At 44.5% G+C, this 22,481-nt stretch overlaps 1 protein-coding gene across 1 annotated transcript in view; it reads left to right on the forward strand.

Moving 5' to 3' along the window:
* Positions 1-22,481, forward strand: part of LOC126195555 (meteorin-like protein) — a 289,187-nt gene that overhangs the window by 210,330 nt on the left and 56,376 nt on the right. The gene's annotated exons all lie outside the window — the stretch shown is intronic.

Genomic DNA, 22,481 nt, shown 5'->3' on the forward strand with positions numbered 1-22,481 from the left:
GGTAGGTTATATTATTTTAATAACTACAGCAACCAGCCACTTCGTCAAGCATATTTATTTAAGCTAATACGCGTTTCGGGCTATCACCGATATTCAGTTAGCGTAATACTTTTTTTGAGTCTTCAGTCAGACTTCGACAGCAGTACATCGTAAATTTCCAACTCGCAAAGTATAGTAGCTAAACAAAGTTATTTTGCACAGGGCAGTTGCAACCTCCAGTTCGCTATCAATGTTGTAACTATGATTGATGACTTAAATATATATTACTCTAATTGAAGACGGCTTCAATAAAAATACGTAACAAAGTGGCTGGTTGCTGTATTTATTAAAATAATTCTACGTAAATGTTATAAAATTTTGTGAATAGATTATTTTTAAATAACTTGTAATAAAAAAAATGGTTCAAATGGCTCTGAGCGCTATGGGACTTAACTTCTGAGGTCATCAGTCCCCTAGAACTTAGAATTACTTAAACCTAACTAACCTAAGGACATCACACACATCCATGCCAGAGGCAGGATTCGAACCTGCGACCGCAGCTGTTGCGCGGTTCCAGACTGTAGTGCCTAGAACCGATCGGCCACTCCGGCCGGCCTAACTTGTAATCTTATCATTTACTACTTATTAACTACAAAATTGTTCAGTTTATAACAAACGAAGGCAGTAGTTCACAAACTATACCGCATACATAAAAATCAGTTTATACAAAACTACGGACTTTCTTTATAAGTGAAGTGATCGATACCCATTGATATCCAACGGTTCATAGTATGCATTAGATTTGATCACATCACAGCGTGCAGTATGGTAAACAGAATATTCATAGGTGATTTGGACGTGTACAGTGTGCGAAATTTAGTTCAAAGCTGCCAACCTCGGCAACGGAAATGGCTCCAGCCTGGCAAGGAATAAAGTTGAAATGAGCTCGGATTACAGCAACGGGCACATCATTCCATGGTGCTTCAACTCTTACATACTTCAGTTGCAGTGACTGGCCAGTGGTGACTTGCGCGTCTCTCGGCAGTCCAGGATGAGATGTTTCCAGCGGATGACAGATCTGGAGAACTTCCTGGCCAGGAGAGCACTCGAACACTCTCTGAATCGAGGTCTCGCGTTATCTTGTTGAAAGACAACGTAACGGAACCTTGGAACATAGGGCACAGTCACCGGCCTTAACACGAAAAAATGTAGCACCTGCTTTCTGTCACCACCGCCTACACGAACCAGTGGTGAACCCAATGGCAGGAAACCTGTACCACCACGCCAGGTAGGGGTGCTGGACCGATTAAAGATGCATGCTGTCTGATAACATTCGGTCTTACCAGAGGCTCCACACACGGATGCGTCTATCGTGATGGTGTACGCAGAATCGGAGCGAGTCTGAAGAGAACACGTGGTCTACTCTTCTGTCGGCGCACCGTGCTGAGACTCCGTGGAACTACAGACGTCGTCTCGTTGACCGTGTGGATATCTGTCTTGCTCGAAATGAGCGTTGGAATAGATACTGAAGTGCAGTCGTAGGTATTGCAAAGAACAGGTTCAGACATTTTTCTCTGCGTACCTCCCGAAATGCAAGAAGAAACGATGGAGTTAGGGGGGTGGGAGGGGGGGGGGCAAGCAGAAGAGTGTCAGACAGGTGTTCACCCTTTGTCGCTCAACACACGTTTTGCCCAGCAGCAGATTTCCAATACTCCATGCCCCTTTCCAACGAAATATATCGCTACAAATCCTAAGATTTGTAACTTTATTAAAGCGAAGTTTTGCAGTGCTCTCACATCGAACGCCGTTAAAGGACATACTTTCACGTGACAGTTGCTTCATTTTGCGATAGAGAGACAACGAGACGGTTGACCGTAGCTCAATATCGATTAAGTTTCGTGTTGTCAAATTAGATGATACGATTTATTTTGAAAAATACTTACTGTTCACAATGTCCTTGATCGCAGATAAGCCCATCTTGGTCACTTGAAACCAACACAAATTTATTTCTAGTGACAAAGTCGTGCACTAGATGCGTGACGTGCTACTTTCGTGGCATGATAGTGATTCTGATGATGACTCTAAAGAGTTTGGGTGGAAACCGCAGTCTCTTCTGCGGTTGTTGTGGTATTGTGCCTGTTACCGTTGAGCGTTGAAATTGCTGGAACCACAGGTTGGTACAGCACGGCTTCCCCTAACAATGGTAGCTTGTATTCCCAGACTACTGGCTGCGGATGGAACTTCACTTCGCCAGTGGCCACGGCGTTGGCGGACGAGTTCAGTCTGCGCCGTGTACCTTGTTGCTAGGAAAATTTTTAAATTTGTTAATTTGTTGCTGTAGTGTAGATTGTACCAGCGTAGCATGTGACTGGAGTAATGTTCGTGATTGTACTACTGTGAAACTACAATTAATACGAAGTAAGACTAGTGATACGATGGGAAGCTTAAAAGTTTGAAACCAGTCAGCTGTCAGAAGTCCATTCAGTGGACTCGAGACAGTCCTGAATGAAAGATGTATGAACCACTATGCAGACATCTTTTGCGCGATATGACTCATAAAAACGTGTGTTCAGTACATTCAGTGTTCCAGAAATATTTGAATTTTGACCCCGTAAATGTGTCGACTTTTCTGATGTGAATTAAGAGCCACTTAAGCTTTAAACTACGAAGGCTTCCCATTTGGTTCAACATGGCGTTATCCTTGCCAAGAGTAACAGCAAAGACCTCGGTATAAAAAATGTACTGCCGATGGTAATCATTAATTTCTTATTGAAATAACTTAGTTTCTGTGTAATCTTTGCCGCAATACCGGCAGAGCTATGAAGTACTGATGTATTTTTCTTTCTCTTTTTTTGTTGTTTTTGTATTACTCTTAACTTAGCTGTTAATTCACTACTCCTGTTACTCGATAAATTCTGACGCCTCGTAATTTGAGGACGCAGTTGAGGCGTATAACAACCACTGACTGAGTCCCAGCACGCACATAAACCAGAGACTGAGCCCGTAGGAGATGGGCGGGGTTGTGTTAACTTGTACGCCGGCGCGGCAGCGGCGACATTCCTGTGTAATCTCGCTTTATTTGTCTATGAGGACGGATGAGCACTTCGTCCCGTTACGAGCCTCCGTAATTAAAATAGAGCTATCTTAACGGCGGACACGTCTCTGACGTGACCGAGAGCACCGCAGTGAGTGGGCAAGTACCGCTAGGTATTAACTGAAGTGTTCTGGGGTCCGCGCCTTAATCCGGGAGGCGATAATTGAGAGATGTCTTGTGTTTATGCCCGGGCCCTGGTGGAGAGGGTCTTCCTTAACATGTCAGATATTGATTGGCTAGCGGCAGCTTGTGTCGGCACACCTAAGCTCTCCATCGAGGCCATTGCGGCCGCTGGTAAGAAAGTCAGTCAGGCTGTACAAACTGCGCCGGACAGGAGACCTACCACTGATGTCAGAATGGAAGACCTTCTCGTTGTAAAACACGCCTGCGACGTTAGCTCGCAACATAAAGAGGAAGACACCAACGCCAGGATCCATGTGGCTGACCAACAAACCACCGTCAGGCTACTTCAAAATGGTTCAAATGGCTCTGAGCACTATGGGACTTAACATCTATGGTCATCAGTCCCCTAGAACTTAGAACTACTTAAACCTAACTAACCTAAGGACATCACACACATCCATGCCCGAGGAAGGACTCGAACCTGCGACCGTAGCGGTCTCGCGGTTCCAGACTGAAGCGCCTAGAACCGCTCGGGAAGGCGAATGACCACACATCAACGCAGAGACAAAATGGTTCAAATGGCTCTGACGACTATGCGACTTAACTTCTGAGGTCATCAGTCGCCTAGAACTTAGAACTAATTAAACCTAACTAACCTAAGGATATCACACACATCCACGCCCAAGGCAGGATTCGAACCTGCGACCGTAACGCTCACGCGGTTCCAGACTGAAGCGCCTTTATCCGCACGGCCACACCAGCCGGCCAGGCTACTTCCGTGACCGTCTCTTTAAAATACACACAAACACCACGTAGCCAGCCACTAAACTGTAAGCTTTGTTTTTACGACGCGTTTCTGACCTCTCTTCCATGGTTAAGTGGCAGTCCCGATGTTCAGCTCAGCTGCATTATTGCTGCGACTTCTGGAGTTTCGCTGTATTATTGTATTTCTTCTTATCGTAATGCAGTAGTAAGCTACGTTACTGTGCTTGCAGAAAGAACAATGAACTATAGAGGGCCCGACTTCATGCAAGAACACAATTTTCTTTTAAATCCTTAACCATATTTTACCACAGTTGTGCCATTTCCGGTGGTTTTTTTCGTTTCTTTCTCTTGGCAGCCATAGGGGACACGCAACGTAAAAGAAGAAAAGAAAGAAAAAAACCTACTGAAAGAGCCACAGTTATGGTAAAATACGGTAGGGGTTTAAACAAAAGAAGAAATCGTGTTCTTGTAAGAGGGTGGGCTCTGTTCAATTCATTAAGAATGGTTCAAATGGCTCTGAGCACTATGGGACTTAACTTCTGAGGTCATCAGTCCCATAGACTTAGAACTACTTAAACATAACTAACCTAAGGAAATCACACACATCCATGTGCAGGATTCGAACCTGTGACCGTAGCGGTCTCGCGGTTTCTGGCTGTAGTGCCTAGAACCGCTCGTCCACCTCGGCCGGCTCAGTTCATTATTACATTTCTACTTAATAGTCCACCAAAAGCAGTCGGCGAACAATATGATCAAACGTTCCAGATATTTCGACGTTATTGGATTCCTAGGAACGATAATAAAAAGTTATAAACATGTATATAGCAAAAAAGCAACATTTTAACAAGACAAATACTTGTTGCAGCAATTGACAAACTGCGTAGAATGATTGTCGATTAGCCATCGTATAAACTCTGTTGTCCAGTTTTCGTGTCGTGGTCATTTAGCGAGACTTATGTGGGAGGAAATCCGTTGCCCAACTTTTCCTGGAATGTACGCTCTCGGATTGACAGTTAACGTTTCAGCGATGCACAGCACCTGTCTTCCAGCGACTGCCATTGTAGTATGCGATCCCGCGACCAGAAGCGTCATTTCCCATTGGAACTTCTCTGTCTCTCGTATTAATCAAAGTTGGTTAAGACATCCAGACCGATGAGCAATGCTCAAGAACCAATAGATCGAATGTTCTTAAATCCACTCCTTCCCTGGGCGAATTGCATTACCTTAAGATTCTACCAGTGAATTGCATATTGTTTTTCCTACTGTTTCTTTGATGTGGCCATTGCGCCTTAGGTCGCTCCGATACTCACTCCTAGATATTTTACGCCACTTGCTGTTCTGTTATTTGACAGTAGTGTAATCGAATCGTAGTGGATCTCTTCGCCTATGTATGCCAATACGTTTATTCACGTTCAGTGTTAACTGCTAGCCCTGCCCGGTCATCCAACATCCGTAGGTGACCCTGCATTTCGTATTATTTTGCGGGAGACAGATATGCCGTCTGGACAAATGCAGGGGTGTTTTCCGAGAGCACAGCGTTCTGCATCGCCATGAGCGTGTACGTCACGCCATTTCGATCCACTACCGTGCCACGCACACACACACACACACACACACACACACACACACACACACACACACACACACACAAATAATAATTGGTCTGTGTGTGTCGTTCCCAAGAATCCCTGCCCCTACGTTGACGCTGAACCGATGCTGATGCGACGCCTCAGCCATTCCCCGTTGATTGTCTGTACCCCGCAGATTACGATGGATGATACCAGTTCTGGTAAAGGTCGCTTCGTTGGTGTAGAGGACCGATGACACAATTCCCATCATTTTGATGGTCTGGTGCAAAAACCAACAACAAAATCCTTCCCGTAGACGGAAACCCGCTGCTGACAATCATTGCACTCGTTGCGGTTGGTAGGGATAGTAGCTGTTGTCATGCAGGATACACGTAATCGTACTTTATCCTACGCCATGTTGGCGGGCCTCTTGCCAGAAGCTTGTACTAGGATTCGTCTCACCTGTAGAACCCGATCGTCCAAATCTGGTGTACGCACAGCCCACCCCTCCCTGCACGTTCGTCTAACTGAAAGGACTCGTGATCCCACAAACGTCCAAAATGGGCTTGAAACGTTGTGTGATTCCCTGACGTCGAAATCGATCGGTAACCCCAGTGAACGTACCGTTCGCCGGCGGCTGCCCTTACCACCTGGCCGTGAGGAATGCGCTGACCGAACCCTGCAGCCCAGACGCCACTATCGTCTGTTTACTCTTTCGACGCCCGGCGCTGACGGAAAAGGAAAATAACGAAGCGGCGCAGCGCAGCAGTCAAAGTCTCTCTCTCTTTTCTGTGCGCCAGACAAGAGGCGTTCGTGCGTCACAGGGTCGCCATGAAAGCATAAAGCAGCTCTTGTTTGTCGACGCTGACTGATAGTGCTGCCTCTGCCGGCGGGTATGCAAATCAGGCCTCGCGCTCACTCACACACATACCGGCACAAACAACACAAACACTAGCTGCGGCCGTTGACTCCTCGGCCAGTGGAAAATAAACGTTTTGTGTGTACATCGGAAGCCCATATGTGCAGAGTGGCGTGTGCTGGCATAAAATCTAGCGAAACAGCGACGCGGCTGTTACTTCGCACTTGGCACCACCGGTAACGCAAAGTGCAAACACATTTTTATTACCAACTCCTGTGTTTACTGGTTTAAAAATTCCATCGGCAGCGACGTATTTACATCTACATGGCTACTCTGCAGATCACACGCAAGTGTCTGGCAGACTGTTCGTCGAACCACCTTTACATATAATAATTCACTGTTTTTCAACTGACGAACAGCGCACGGGAAAAAATAACACCTATAACACCTGTGTCACTTCGTGCGAGCTCTGATTTCCATTATTTTATGATGAGGATCGTTTCTTCCTGTGTAGGTCGGCATCAGCAAAATATCTGCGAATTCGGAGGAGAAAGTTGACGATTGAAATCTCGTGGGAAGAGTGTTTTAATGATGTCACCATAAATCCCACATCATATCCGTTCTTCGAAAGGAATGTCGCCTTCCCTCTGGGGTTCCCATTTGAATTCACGAAGTTTCGTTGTAAGACGAGCCGGCAAGGTGTGGCCGAGTGGTTCTAGGCGCTTCAGTTTGGAACCGCACGACCGCTACGGTCGCAGGTTCGAACCCTGCCTCGGGCAGGGGTGTGTGTGATGTCCTTAACTTAGTTAGGTTTAAGTAGTTCTAAGTTCTAGGGGACTGATGACCTCAGATGTTAAGTCCCATAGTGCTCAGAGCCATTTCGTTGTAAGACCTATGTGTTTTTCTAATCTACGAGTAACAAATCTTGCTGTCCGCTTTTTACTTTCCTCGATGTCTTTCTTCAATCCGACCTTGCATGGATCCCAAATACTACAGCAGTACTCAAGAAAAGGTCGTACTAGCGACCTCCATGCGGTCTCCTTCACAGACGAACCACACTTTCCTAGAATTCTCCAAGTAAACCGAAGTAGATCATTGACCCTTCCTACTGCAATCGTCAGATTCTCGCTTCATTTTGTATCGCTTTGCACCGCTACGCCCAGATATTTAAAAGATCTGACTATGTCAAGCAGGACACTACTAAAGTTGTTTTCAAACATTACGGGTTTGTTTTTCCTACTCATACTAAATAATTTACATTTTTCCATATTTAGAGGTTGCTGCCATTCATTACACCATATAGAAATTATGTTTAAGTCATCTTGTATCCTCCTATGGTGACTCACCTTCGTTACCTAACCGTGCACTACAGCATCATCAGCAAACAACCACAGATTGCTGGTCACCCTGTCCGCCAAATCATTTATTTATGTAGAGAACAATAACGAGCCCATGGACCCTGCTAGGGCACATTGTAACGGTAAACTTGTCTCTGACGGACCTTTGCCGTCGAGCTCAACATACTGGATTTATAACTTACGAAATAGTCAAACCACTCGCATATCTGTGAACCTATTCGATATGCTCGTGCTTTAACAGCCTGCAATGGGGCACCGTGTCAGACGCTTTCCGGAAGTCTAGGAATATGGAATCTGCCAATTTCCCTTCATCCATAGTTCGCAGTATATCATGTGGAAAAGGGCAAGCTGATAAATGGACCATGTAAGTGAATGGAAAAATGTATAATGCTTCGATTGAAGGGTTTGTAACAAACGCACACTGTCTTTCGTAGCTGGTCGATTCTTCTGTGAGTGTAATTGGGGTCCATGTTCCTCAAGGTTTCCCAAATCAGCCAGCTGTGTATGAATGGTCATCGTGCCGATGTCTGAGCTCTCCCGAGTCACTCGTGACTCTGTTTATCGGTCTCTCTAGGCGCCCTCTGCGGCCGGAATCTCGAGCCCACAGCTCCGGCTACTTCCGCTGATACGACTTGTGGTAAGCTGGCTATCGCGGAAGTGGCATGATGATGATATCTGCTATCGAAACATTAACTGGTAATTTTTTTTCCCTCACAGGCTCCGCATCTTAAGGAAATAGGGGTAATTAACAGACTCTTCCATAGTCTTCAAATCAGAGGTTGAAGTGGGACTGTAACATGATGAGTCACTTTGTTACAGTGTGTCCACCCCCCCCCCCCTCTCTCTGGAAACAGTGTTGATGAAACACAAAAGTAAAGTAAATCTGAAAAAATTACTAACACCACTATTCCTTTCAAACCGCTGTTGTGTTTTCCCCTAATTCTTGCTGAGCTTTCACCGCGCGAATTGGCGCACTGGCAAGAAACTTGATCCGTATCCGGGAGAACGGCGGATCAGATCTCCGTGCTGCCATTCATATTCAGATTTAGGTTTCCTGTGATTGCCCTAAATCACAGCGACTGCCAGACTGGTTCCTTTGGAAGGACACGGCCGATCTCCTTCCTCAGTGTCAGCTTACAGCTTTGTCGCTAACAACTTCGGTGCCGACGAGACGTTCAGTTCTAATCTTCCTTCCTTAATAACAATATTTGTACTTTATCCATTTTTAACATTTTCAGGAAATTCAGTTTGACTTTGGAACGACTGGTCCTCGTGTTTATTCGAAATGTCGTACAGTTTTCCACTAGACAGTTTGGTTGACAACATCTGTATTGCAAACGGCTTTCACTTGTTAGGTGTATTAAAAGACAATTTATCTGTAGTAAATGTTCTAGCCAGATTTCCGTTTACTTTCACACACGCCAAACTAAGCTCTGGAATGTATACAGAAGCCATTTACTGTCTCCGCTTCTTCATCTCGTGCTGGCGACACAACTTCCCGTGGTTAGCAAATTGCTAATTACGTCGAGTTTGATGTTTGTGCGCCTGTCGGAAGAATGGTTTCATTAAGATAAACAGTGGCACGTCGGGAGACTATTTACTGTCTCCTGACAACTTCCCACGGTTTTTCGAGTTTGAGCATATATCTGCATTTTATTCAGTACTTCTGGGTTGACTAAACACAAAACAACAAAATTTATGATGTTTGTTAATAACCACCGTTCATGAACATTGAATTTCATAATTATTGCACTCAAAGAAAAAATGCCCATCTCCATCCATTTTGTATATAGCTTTCCCTTAATTCTACATCCACATACATACTCCGCAAGACACCGTACGGCGTGTGGCGCAGGGTACTGAGTACAACTAGTATAGTTTTCTTTGTTGTTCCACTCGAAAATACAGCGAGGGAAAACTTCCGTTAGCAGTACCCCTCATCAGTCGTGATCTCCGTTCTTACATTTTCGCCATTTATCGATCACGTGACGTCATTCACTCACGATTAAGTGTTCTTTTCTTGTTTCATCTGTCGTTACAGTCAAAAGCTTTCTCAACCTCTCGTGAACTCACCACCCAACACCCCCCATCCCCCCTCTGAAAATTCTAAGCATGTTTCGAAAAGTTGGCCTGTTGGGTATCCCCTGTTGTAACGCTAATTCGTGGTAGGTCCTTTTACTCCCCTGAACCAGCTGATTCGCGATTTAGGATTTTTGTCGAAACGGTGAAATATTTTTTTAGTCAGTCTTCGCAGGTTCATTCGGGTCAAGTGACCATAAAACGAAATTCTCCTTTCCCTGAGAGAATCATATAAGTTTGCGGTTTTGGTGTACATTTCTTCATTACTTCTTCTCATACAAGTACTCCCAAGCTTCGTGGGATAGAGTATTTTCCGTAGTACCTTCCTTTGCTCGGTCTCTAACTCTCCAGTTTCTCCATGCGTGTAGAGGACTAAGCATTCTGTTGCATAAAGGAACTCCGGTTATATGACAATGTTCTATTGTTTGATTTTTGTTTTTACCGAGAATTTTTATTCATCGTATCCAAGACATCACCATTTTACAAAAAAAATTATATTACAATGCAAGAGCAGCAGTTATAATACAATAATACATGGTTATAAGGTAAATTAACTACAATAATATAGAAAAGTATGTAACATATAATGATAAGCGCTAAGGATGCGAAACAGAGCGATTTTCATATCCCACGTGAAGCCCAATACACTGCAGCTTGAATAGCCTTGTCATTTGCTTCAAATAGGTCTTGAGTCGAACACGGGTTGTTTAGTTTCCAGCAGACCAGTAGGTGTTGTGGGTCTTGCTGTTCGCCACACTCGCAGGGCTCGTCTGCACTGATGTAGCCCCATTTTTCCAAGTTTGCTCTACATCTTGATATGCCTGTTACCGAGAATGATTTCTTTATTGTAAATGTCCGTCGTCAGTTGATAAACAATTTCCATTTTGTGGGCTCTATTTTTGTTTGCTTCTTTAACTAGAACGTTTGGTTGCATTATTTTCCCTATGTACAAATTTATCCACTCTGCTAATTCTACAGTATCACATGCTTAGAAATTTTGAAGAATTTTTTAATATTTGCTACGAATATTCGAAAGAATATTGTAATCCAGTCCTTCCCGCTGTCTGTCTGGAACAGGGTGACTTGCTCAGTTACAATATTCTCCTTTCTTTTTTCTAGTCGAAAGCGTTTCTTAGCTACAACTCCATTTTCATGGTCCACACTGCCGTTTTGTTGGGCGTTCCATCATCTGCTTTGGCGATACTTCCACATTTGTACTTACGCTTCACTCAGTGCTAATAGCATAGACAGGTCTAGCAACTGTGCCGCTAAACCAGAGACGGCAACTACACGAGAGACTTGCTCCTTCGGTGCCAAGGAAACCATCAAATGCGGAGTTTAACGCGAACCTTGTCGTCGTTTGCTGGAATCTCAGAGCTTGCCGCCGCCACTAAGTGTGAGCGCTGTGCTGTGACAGCGAGTGTTACGGCAACAACAGCAGTAAGCTTTAGCTGCCCTCTTCTTCTCGTTTAAGAGTTAACCATAATGGCCGCCATTTGCATCGCGCCGTGAAGTTTTCACGGCTGCGTGGCACTACGATGATCAGCCGCATCTGTTGCTCGTTAAAAGCTAACGTGTTCCTTAGTTCTAACGCCGTCGAGATTCATTATCGTATAGTCGCTCCTTGTAGGAAACATCGATTGCAAACAATCTTGCATAGTCACCTTCTATCAGTTTTGCGATTTGCGTCTACACGACTTTCCACGTTCAAAAACTCCAGACGACTGAAGTGTAGGTTAATATCTTGTTACGGCGACGTAGTTTTCCGCGACGACATCCCTGGATAAAAGAATCACAGAATTGTATTATGAAACGTATTCCGGAAGAACGGCTTCAGCAGTCGAAAAACTATACTACCCATTTGCAAGAAACAAAAACTCAGACACACACAAAAAACTGATTAGCCTATAGAATTCATTTCTTTCTTCGGAGCTACAACAAACAAAATAGGCAGAGTCCTCGGCAGACACGTTTTCCATCCATTTTCCGATCACCCAACAGAATTACGTAAATACTGCGGCCAGTACAAAATAGCCTTAATCTCGGCATTGCTAGACGTCATAAAATACCTTGTAAATGTGGGAGCAGGTAATTAAGTTCGTCAGTCAATACGAAAGGTTTGAGGACACTGCACAGATACCCGACACCACATTAAATATCGCTATTTCGACAAATCTGCTGTTACCGAACACAGCCTCGTGGACAAACATACACTTACGTTTGATGAAAACTAAATATTATCACATGCAAGTACCTAGTGGGGTTCTGTCAACAAAGGTCAGTTCATATCAGATGTATGACATCTGTTTTAACCGAGACAGTAGCTATACGCTCATTGGCGGATGGAAATGGGCGTTTGGTGCCGAAAGTCAACCCAGAAAACAGCTGAAGCATCCACCATCCAACGAAATTAGTATCGCTACCAATGATACTCCATCGTCGACGTCGATATAATCTGTACTAGCATATTGAAGTCCTGTGACTGTGAAGCCTGTGACGTCTGTAACGTCTGTAACATAATCAGGCCAACTAACTAATATATCTAACGGCTCTTGAAATCTCCTGACGATCAGTAGGGAGGAAATCATGGGGAGCGGACTGAATACGAATCTGACGCGGCAAGAACTCCGTGACGAGTTTATTTAATCACCATTTTGTTCGACATCCGGGAAGTCTCCGGTACTTTCCACACTCTACTGCGTTCTTAACGGGTAGACGTCGTAGGTGGCGTAAGAGAAGTTGTGCATGTGATAGAATGCTGGCGGGTCGCTTCTGTGCGTCGTAAAATAGTAGCAATGTTGTTGGCTCATTGAGGCAGTTAATGGACGACGTAGTAGTGTCGAGGGAGGTCGAGTAGCTACGGTACTGTAACGAAGTGCAGTGCGAGTCAAGCATGATCAGATTTGCGTGCATTGTTTATCAGACGTTCCTTAGCATACTGCACGCCGCCAAGAGAAGTAGCAAAACTCAAAAACGCAGTACTTAAGAAAAAGCGACTAAAAAATTCTGTAAAAATTACATTGAAATAGTATACGCTTCGTTTTAATTTCAAGAAAGTATTTTCAGCAGTAAATTTCATTACATTCTATGTAACAGTAATAAGGACATGTAGTTCCGTTCACCTTGTATGTGAAGTGTTATAATGTAATTACGAATTAGTTCTGAGTTTTCACTTTTTTGCTTTTTAAAAACATTTTTCTTTTTGTTACGACCCCTAATGTAATACATTTACCACTTTTGCGCCCCTAATAATATTTTTTTTTTCTCTTGCTGTAATTCAATAAGATATTCGAAGCTTCATCAAGCAAAATCGTATTTAAATAAGAACTAAAATGATGGTGGTGGTGGTGGTGGTGGTGGTGGTGGTGGTGGTGGTGGTGGTGGTATCTGCTTACTATATTCGTCTCTCTGTCTCCCTCTACGATTTTTAACCCACACGCTTCCCTTCGGTACTAAACTCGTGAACCCTTGTTGCCTCAGGATGTGTCGTACCAGCCGATCCCCTCTTCAACTCAGATTGTGGTACAAATTTCTCTTCTCGCCAGTTCTGTTCAGTATCTCCTCATTAGTTACGTGATCTACCCTACATGGGTAGCATTCTTCTGGAGCAGCACATTTTTCTTGTCTAAACTGTTTATGCAAAATTATAGTTTATTGAAATTAATTCAGTTCAACAAGGAACATCAATTAGGTACAATTTAAGGAGCGCAACTTACCAAATTGAATCGTATATGGGCTTAGACAATGTAGGAATATGTTTCGCAAAGAAAAAGTATTCAGTACGAACTTTCATTATACAAGAAATTTCCATAGTTTTCTTGTACACTGCCTAGTAAGAAACTTCGTAACATCTACAACAGCTGTAATCGTCCAAACAGTCTCTCACTTTTTTTTAGATATGTATACATGGCCTGCGGAACATCGTAATACGATCCAGACACTCCATAAACACAGACCGTGTAATAATCAGTCGTATTAAAAATAACATTAAGCTTACCTTATACATGAAATTTCACAGCTCAGAAAGTGCCTCTATTCTTGAATGGCCGATGCACACCTACAGTAGCGACGCTGAAGCGACAATATGATTGCCGTGGCGAATCATGACGCAGCCTACAACGAAACTGACACAACTGCCCTGAAGCTGACATACCGGGAGATACAGGTGTAGCGTTTTCTGTGCACATCGGGGCCCTTTTTTGTCTTATCACTTTTCTTGCCGGGTTGCGATATGTGCGATGTAATGTTAACATAAGATTTTTTACCATCTTCTCATCACGGACAGCTGGACTAAATCTTGATTTATGTTTTTTTCCCTTATTAGGTAAAGTTTTATGCTGAAGAGAGATTTACAAGTCACGTAACTTATTTCTCTCATCTATAGGTAAAGCCACAGGCCGGTAAATCTTCTTTACCAGAGCAACGTGGTTCCGAGTAACAGGAAGAGCGGATTCTGTACGGGGCGAGCTCTTTCTCGTGTATTACGGCCAGAGACAGCGCAGAGAATGCGCCCCCATATATCGGTGTGTGTGTGTGTGTGTGTGTGTGTGTGTGTGTGTGTGTGTGTGTGTGTGTGTGTGTGTGTGCGAGCACGCGAGCACGTGGCGGGTCCGGTTACTGCGGGGGGCGACACAGCCCAGCGTTCTCCGCTCCGCTCTGCACTGCCCTGGGGAGGACCGCTGTCAAGAAAGAGCTGTCTGCGTGAAGAGGCCTCTTCTACAGCCTGACTAGGGGCGATATATCCGCCACACTAGACATACGAAAGGCGAGATTCTGATGGAGGCAGACGAAAAGATAAATTTTTTATATAATGTTCTCCCTGAAGTACACAGATTGTAGCTGCAAAAGGATTTCTTGGTTGTGAAAGTGTTTTAGAAGTTACACTGTTCGATCGAAGCCAAGCGCCGATCGAAATGTAGCCAGCTGTAGCAGCTCGATGAATTAGTTCAAGAAAAGATTCGTCCATTGTACGGATGTCTGTCCAATGAATGTGTACTTAAAAGATGCACCGGTGCCAATACGCGATATATCTGTGTGTGCATTTGGAAAGTGGTACCGAAACATTGTTAGGAAAAAACTGTTGAAATAGCAACATATGCAGGGTGAACATTAATAAAACAGACAAGCTGCGTAGACGGTTTCATGAATGGAAATGGAGGAAAAAGGGTCCTATGAACAAGTGTCCGCAAATGGATCGTTGCCACGGTAGATGGTGCTGACGAATGACAGTTCTTCTGACCACGTGCCGTATGTTGGAGGTGATAGGGATAGTAGCGGTTGTCATACAGGATACACGAAACTGTACTTTGGCTTATACCATGTTGGCGGGCCACTTGTCTGGAGCTTGTACTAGGGTTCGTCTCAATATCGTGTAGAATCCGGTCCTCCAAATCTGGTGTACGCACAGACCGCCGCATCTCTGCACGTTCGCCTGTCTGAAAGGATCCGTGATCACACGAACGCCCAAAAAGAGCATAGCCGTGCTGCCTCTCGACCGTTTCCATCTGCTAGGCTTGTTCTCGCCATGAATACCAGCCCATTCTGGTGCTTTCATTACGCTGCGTCAATTACACAGCCTTCAACACACAGGAAACACACTGCACGTGGTCAGAGTGACTGTCATTCGTCAGCGCCGTCTGCCGTGACAACGATGCATTTCCGGAAGCACGTTCACAGGACCTTTTTTCCTCGATTTCCAGTGAGGAATGCTTCCTTGCAGTTTTTCGGTTTTTATTAATGTTTACCCTGTGTAGCCGCAGGTATTTTAAGCGAAGGTTATCAGTCTCTTTTGAAGACCATGACTTTGTTAGCAATTGTCACAGAGGCGAACGGTAAAAACTTAACGTAGTTAACTGACAGGAAACGCGTGGCCGCAGAGTTTCTTTAAAAAAATCAGGATTGGAAGAAACACGGCACGAATTTCAGAACCAGACCATTTTTGAGAACGAAGAAGGATGCCTCTGTGGTCCTGGGATCGCAGATTAATCATAAGTTTTGAAACGAATTCTCTTACTCCAAACTTTGAATGCGTTTTTCTCGAAATATTTGTTCAGCGCTCGAAGCACTTCAGGCCTCGACAGATTAACCGATTCATTTAATTTTTTAAATGTAAGATAAGTAAATTAGGGGGCCATAGCGAGAGCATTTTTGTGTGTGTGGATTTCAAATATTTTTAAAAATACTTGAACTGAGAAAAACATGGTAAGAAATTGACGTGTTTTTCAAGTAGGTGCCATTTTTTGGGATATTTTTCAAAACCCTATTGTGCTGGCCCCTCAGATGCATTCTGATTTACGAATTTTCTATTTTTGTGGATTTCAGAAATACCAGAGGTTGTACAACGCTTCGCGCAAACCAGGACGCACCACGAGCTCATACTTCGACACTGGCTGCAGCCGCCATTTTTAATTTATTATGAGATAAGAAAGGTTTTAAAAAAATTGCTTAACTTCAGATTTTTTCGTGCCTCTCGGCCAGAACCTCTCCGTAATTCACTGTTCTCGTTTGCTCAACACTCTCTGTGACAGTTATAACAGTCTTGTTTCCTTAGGCATGTTGTATAACACAAACCAGATATTATAACACTGGTGATCCACTAATGATTCCAGAGTGTTGTGGACTGGTATAATGTCGCCGAATGTTATGTCTAGGCCATGACCCAGCCCTCATCTGGACGCTGTTGAGCAACGAACAGCCTGTTGCTCCTCTGGAGTGTCTGGAATTCTCCTCCCCTTATCTGCATGCCGCCTGGAAACTGATTCCCTGCGCCGTAAATCTCTCAGTTTTATGTGTGGCTCCACGACCCCCGCTCCTGATTGGGCTGGGTCAGTCTGACGACTACCAGGGCCGGACAGGCAGTAAAAATATGAAACACGGCGCTCATTAACTCCCTTCGTCTGCCCTATTTGGAGATGTGACTTAGCTGGTCGACTGGGAACCCGGGAACAAGCAAGCATCTACGTGCCGTGCCGTCCAAGTTTGTCAACGAGTTTGCTGCCAGTATGAAAACTGATGTGTCATGTTTGTGCGTATGGGTAAGTCGTGAGTGTCCTCCACGGAATATACAAGATAATGCTCTACATGGTTCCTTCATGGTAACTAAATTTTAATGTTTAAAGAAAACATCTTGGCTACCTTGTTGGTATTCAGTCCCCAGAGTTAAAAGAAGAATTTAGTAAGTCCATTACCAAAGGAGCTAGGTTCTCAGAGGTATTTTACCGAGCGACAAGTTTAATAAGCAATGGTTGCGAAATACTGAAACGAATCGCCTTCAGACGAGTGGAGCGGCTGACAGAAGCAGGCCTAGGGAGGAGGAAGAACAGTTCGGAGCGCTTTCTTTCTTTCTTTCTTTCTTTCTTGCTTGCTTGCTTATTTTTTTTCTATTTTCCTCATAAATTTTATTTCTCGTTGGCGAAAATGACTTCCATTGCTTCAAAAATGGTTCAAATGGCTCTGAGCACTATGGGATTCAACTTCTGAGGTCATCAGTCCCCTAGAACTTAGAAATACTTAAACCTAACTAACCTAAGGACATCACACACATCCATGCCCGTGGCAGGATTCGACCCTGCGACCGTAGCGGTCGCGCGGTTCCAGACTGTAGCGCCTAGAACCGCTCGGCCACTTCGGCCGGCTCCATTGCTTCATTTGCCGTCCTTTCCGATAACATGGCACAATCTTCTGCAAATAGGCGGCAATTCATTGCAACACCTTTATTATTTCTACCCAACGTGAATGGTAATATTTCACGGATATGTGATTTGCAGAGTACATGTAGGCTGGTGTTCAGACAGAAGGAAACTCTTGCCCATGACCAGTAAATCGTATGGTGACATGTACTACCGCGAGTTTGTTGGATTGTAACTCAAATGAACTGAAGATACCTCGCTGTGTGCCTCTCATTGCTCGTTGCACTAGCTAATACAGTTTCATCCACAGTCGAAGAAACCGTTGTTGAAGCCCACGAGTTCGTACATAGCGCGGTCTGCAACCACCTGCAACTCTCTTCTCAAATGAGCATGTCTGTCGCAAGCGTACGTCTAGGGCAAAACTTATTTCAGACAGTGGATATATGGCTGTCATGCGTTTTAATGGAAGCTAGTCTAAAAGAAAAGAATCGGTAATCAGGCAAAACAAGACAAATGCCATGACCAACTGTAAAAAAAAAAACGATTAAAAAAGCACATTTGAGGTAAACTACATAGCCAGCAGTCACTACAGGGAATTCAGTTCATTTCTACCCAATGAAGGATTTCGGCCCCATGTTCACATCAACTCCTTTAGTGTTTTGATGTCAAGAATAAATCCGTAAACTCTCTTGCACAACGCTGTATACATCCTATCAACCTATCCCTTCTTTGAGTCGCGTTGTGCCATAAAACACCACCACCTGTTCTTCAGTCCGCCCCTGGTAGCTGAGTGGTCAGCGTGACGGAATTTCATACCTAACGGCCCGGGTTCGATTTCCGGCTGGGTCGGAGATTTTCTCCGCTCAGGGACTGGGTGGTGTGTCGTCCTTATCATCGTCATCATTTCATCCCCACCGACCGCAAGTCGCTGAAGTGGCGTCAACTCGAAAGACCTGCACCAGGCGAAGGGTTGTAAGTAGGCTGTTTATATGTAAGTAGGCTGTTTATGTTTTCTTATTGGTAACGCCACGAAGCGCTCTGTATGTGCTGTGTGCAGTCTGTGGCTGGTTTGCATTGTTGTTGGAATATCTGCCATTGTAGTGTTGGGCAGCTGGATGTTAACAGCGCGTAGCGTTGCGCAGTTGGAGGTGAGCCGCCAGCAGTGGTGGATGTGGGGAGAGAAATGGCGGAGTTTTGATATTTGTCATGAACTGCTATATATATATAATATGACTATTAAGGTAAATACATTGTTTGTTCTCTATTAAAATCTTTCATTTGCTAACTATGCCTATCAGTAGTTAGTGCCTTCCGTAGTTTGAATCTTTTATTTAGCTGGCAGTAGTGGCGCTCCCTTTATTGCAGTAGTTCGAGTAACGAAGATTTTTTGTGAGGTAAGTGATTTGTGAAAGGTATAGGTTAATGTTAGTCAGGGCCATTCTTTTGTAGGGATTTTTGAAAGTCAGATTGCGTTGCGCTAAAAATATTGTGTGTCAGTTTAAACACAGTCATGTATAATTGTTCTAAGGGGACGTTTCAGGGTCTACCCGACGGGAGGCCCTAGCCACACGGCATTTCCATTACCTGTTTTTTGACACAAACCGAAAGTGTTCGGTAGTGGGAGAGACAACATAAAAGGATGTTTATGTCCAAGTCCATGACAGTCACTGCCGCAAATGATTGCCATTCAAAAAAATTTTCATATGCAATAGGAATGGCAGCCCAATAGTGATAGAAACCTACAAATGGGAGTCTCCATCGGCCGGTGTGGCCGAGCGGTTCTAGGCGCTTCAGTCTGGAACCGCGCTACCGCTACGGTCGCAGGTTCGAATCCTGCCTCGGGCATGGATGTATGTGATGTTCTTAGGTTAGTTAGGTTTAAGTATTTCTAAGTTCTAGGGGACTGATGACCTCAGAAGTTGAATCCCATAGTGCTCAGAGCCATTTGACCATTTGGGAGTCCCCAGAGTTCGGAATGCGTCATACATCGTGGATAAAGGCACTATTTGTGACGGAAGATATATTTTTTTCCTCTTGTTGTTGTTGTTGTTGTTGTTGTTGTTGTGATCTTCAGTCCTGTGACTGGTTTGATGCAGCTCACCATGCTACTGCAACCTACACCCTTCTGAATCTGCTTGGTGTATTCATCTCTTGATCTCCCTCTACGATTTTTACCCTCCACGCTGCCCTCCAATGCTAAATTTGTGATCCCTTGATGCCTCAGGACATGTCCTACCAACCGATCCCTTCTTCTAGTCAAGTTGTGTTACAAACTTCTCTTCTCCCTAATCCTATTCAATACCTCCTCATTAGTTACGTGATCTACCCATCTGATCTTCAGCATTCTTCTGTAGCACCACATTTCGAAAGCTTCTATTCTCTTCTTGTATAAACTATTTATCGTCCATGTTTCACTTCCATACATGGCTACACCCCATACAAATACTTTTCAGAAACGTCTTCCTGACACTTACGCCTATCTGGATGTTAACAAATTTCTCTTCTTCAGTAAGGCTTTCCTTACCATTGCCAGTCTACATTTTATATCCTCTCTACTTCGATCATCATCAGTTATTTTGCTCCCCAAATTTTCCTCCAGTGTGTTGTGCAAATACTACAGTCAAGATTTGCGTTGCCGTCTGCGGTGGACACAATGAAAAAAAAATCTAAATGGCGCCGCAGCCATCATGGAAGGCGATGTTCCATCCCGCCGTTTCCCACGTTGCAGCGGGAAGTTTACGCATCTCATGCGCGATTGTTTTCGCTTCGGATTTCCGGTAGGGGCCCCCGCGCCTTCGCTCCTGGCGCGACTCGGTAATTGGATTTCGGAAGGTGGGAGAGTAGGAGACTGGCAAAAGCGTTTTGGCGCGGTCTCTTATACTGGTATAGGGATGGGGCCTCTCTGGGCGGTGGTCTTCTGCCTCATCTCGTTTTCCTTCGGATGTGGGCGACCGGATGGCGGCTCAGCCACAGCAACGTTCCAAACAAGGACTGTGAAGTGGTCCCAAGAGTGGGGGGACGTTATGCGCTGGCTGTTATTACGAGCGGTGGTCTCTCTCTCTCTCTCTCTCTCTCTCTCTCTCTCTCTCTCTCTCTCTCTATATATATATATATATATATATATATATATATATATATAGAAGAAACGAACCAACGGCACTGGGGGACTAATAGTTACACTTACGGCCAACGAACAACAGCCAACCGCATCGTTGATCGAAATTTGCTTATTGTGTACGGGCAGCAGATGGGAGCCAACGAGGCGATTGGCATTTGTTGCGGTTCGGCGTGCTGGCGTCAACACCAAAGAGTCGGCGGTTGCTTGGCCTCGGGACCCATCCTGTAATGTGGACGCTGGGTCATACGTTCGTTGGTTCAGTAGCGTTTTATTATGTGTATTTAAGTTTTTTAGGACAGCCACAAGTCGACCTCATCATGTTTTACTGACCGGTTTCCATCTTGAATTTAACAAGAGCATCATCAGAAACACCGGAATTTACAGAAGTACAGTAATCGTCTGCGAAATTGAAGAGCGAAACCGGTCAGTAAAACATACTGCATGCGACTTGCGGCTGTCCTGAAAAACTTAATTTCATCAGTCGCTGTTTCCCCTGCAGGCAACTCCTGCTCTCACTGAGGATGGGTTTTTATTTTCTTTAAAAATACTGGAGAGAGCATTCTGGCTGACAAAAGTTTTGTCGTGAACGGGGATGTTTATGGGCCCCTACGAACTGCGATTACAGAAACAAACTGAAAAGACTAGACGCGTGGAGGGAAATAACTTGGTTATTACAAAGTGAAATGCTCCAAGTGAAAAAGAAAATTGTGTTTCTATTGAGACGCTTTCGCCGTGAACGACAAAGAGAAACAAACAAAACTGGGAATGACTATTAACCTTATGCTGCAGGTACAGCTCTCCTAGAAGAGGTGTTATCTTTGGAAATATTAAGGCCTACAATAATCAGCAACAATTCGGAATCTGTAGCTTGTACTAGGAAAAAATTATATAATAGCTCGTGTTCCAGTACACTTCTGAGGTTAGACATAAATCTTGTCCCTACATACTACCCCCTAATTTTTTAACAGAGGTCGTTCACCAGCTTCGTTTCTGCTTCTTCAGTTGATGATGATGATGATCCTCTTGTAGTAAAATAAATGATGCACATCCGAACTGCTAAATCCTCTTCTTCCTTCATAACATCGGCCGATGAAACCTTAATTACAACGTTGTTTTACAGCAGTAATGAGATGGGAGCAACTACACAAGTTACCAGGGCCGACTGTGATCCCACATCGCCGAATCGCTTTACCTCAAGCTCTTCGTTTAGCATGAATGAGAAGCCCAACGCCAATACACTGGCGACCAACGTTGCGCCGAATCCAGTTGGCGTGGAGTGTACGCACCTGTCCAGGTGCGATCACTTCTGGAGTGGCTGAGCCCCTGTGTCTTACCACCGATTGCATATACATATGACAAGTGGGGATATCGAACGCTCTAAGAGCCAAGTTTCACGTTTGTCACGAGACTCAAAACGCAATGTATCTAATTTGACTTAATTATCAAATCTTCATCACTCACCGATTAGGCCTTAGACTATTCCGACTGCCTGACTGCTGCCTAAAAGGCAGTACGAGGAGCGATCTATGATTATGGGACATGTGCTTAGCATGTCGCCAGTCGCTCCGGCCGTTGTTGCCAGCAGATGAATTCGGATGATGCATCTGCTTCTTTGTTGAACTTCGGCTATCCGACCACGCTTCGCATCCAGTCCAAATTTCAACGTGTTATACACTATTTCCGTAGCGTCCCCCCCCCCCCCCCCCTGCTGCTGGACGTGAAGCGTGCACGGATAGCCGAAACCGTTACGGCGACAGCTCGCATAAAGCGGGAAATAAGAGTTTCGGTCCGTTCTCTTTCATCATGTATATATACAGCCGAGGAATCGTGAATGTGTGGGGCCTGTTCTTTCTGACATATCTGAAAGAATACACGGTACACATGTATTACTAGCCAGCTTCGCGCCCGCT

Source organism: Schistocerca nitens, chromosome 7 (genome assembly GCF_023898315.1).
Source record: "Schistocerca nitens isolate TAMUIC-IGC-003100 chromosome 7, iqSchNite1.1, whole genome shotgun sequence".
Classification (NCBI taxonomy): domain Eukaryota; kingdom Metazoa; phylum Arthropoda; class Insecta; order Orthoptera; family Acrididae; genus Schistocerca; species Schistocerca nitens.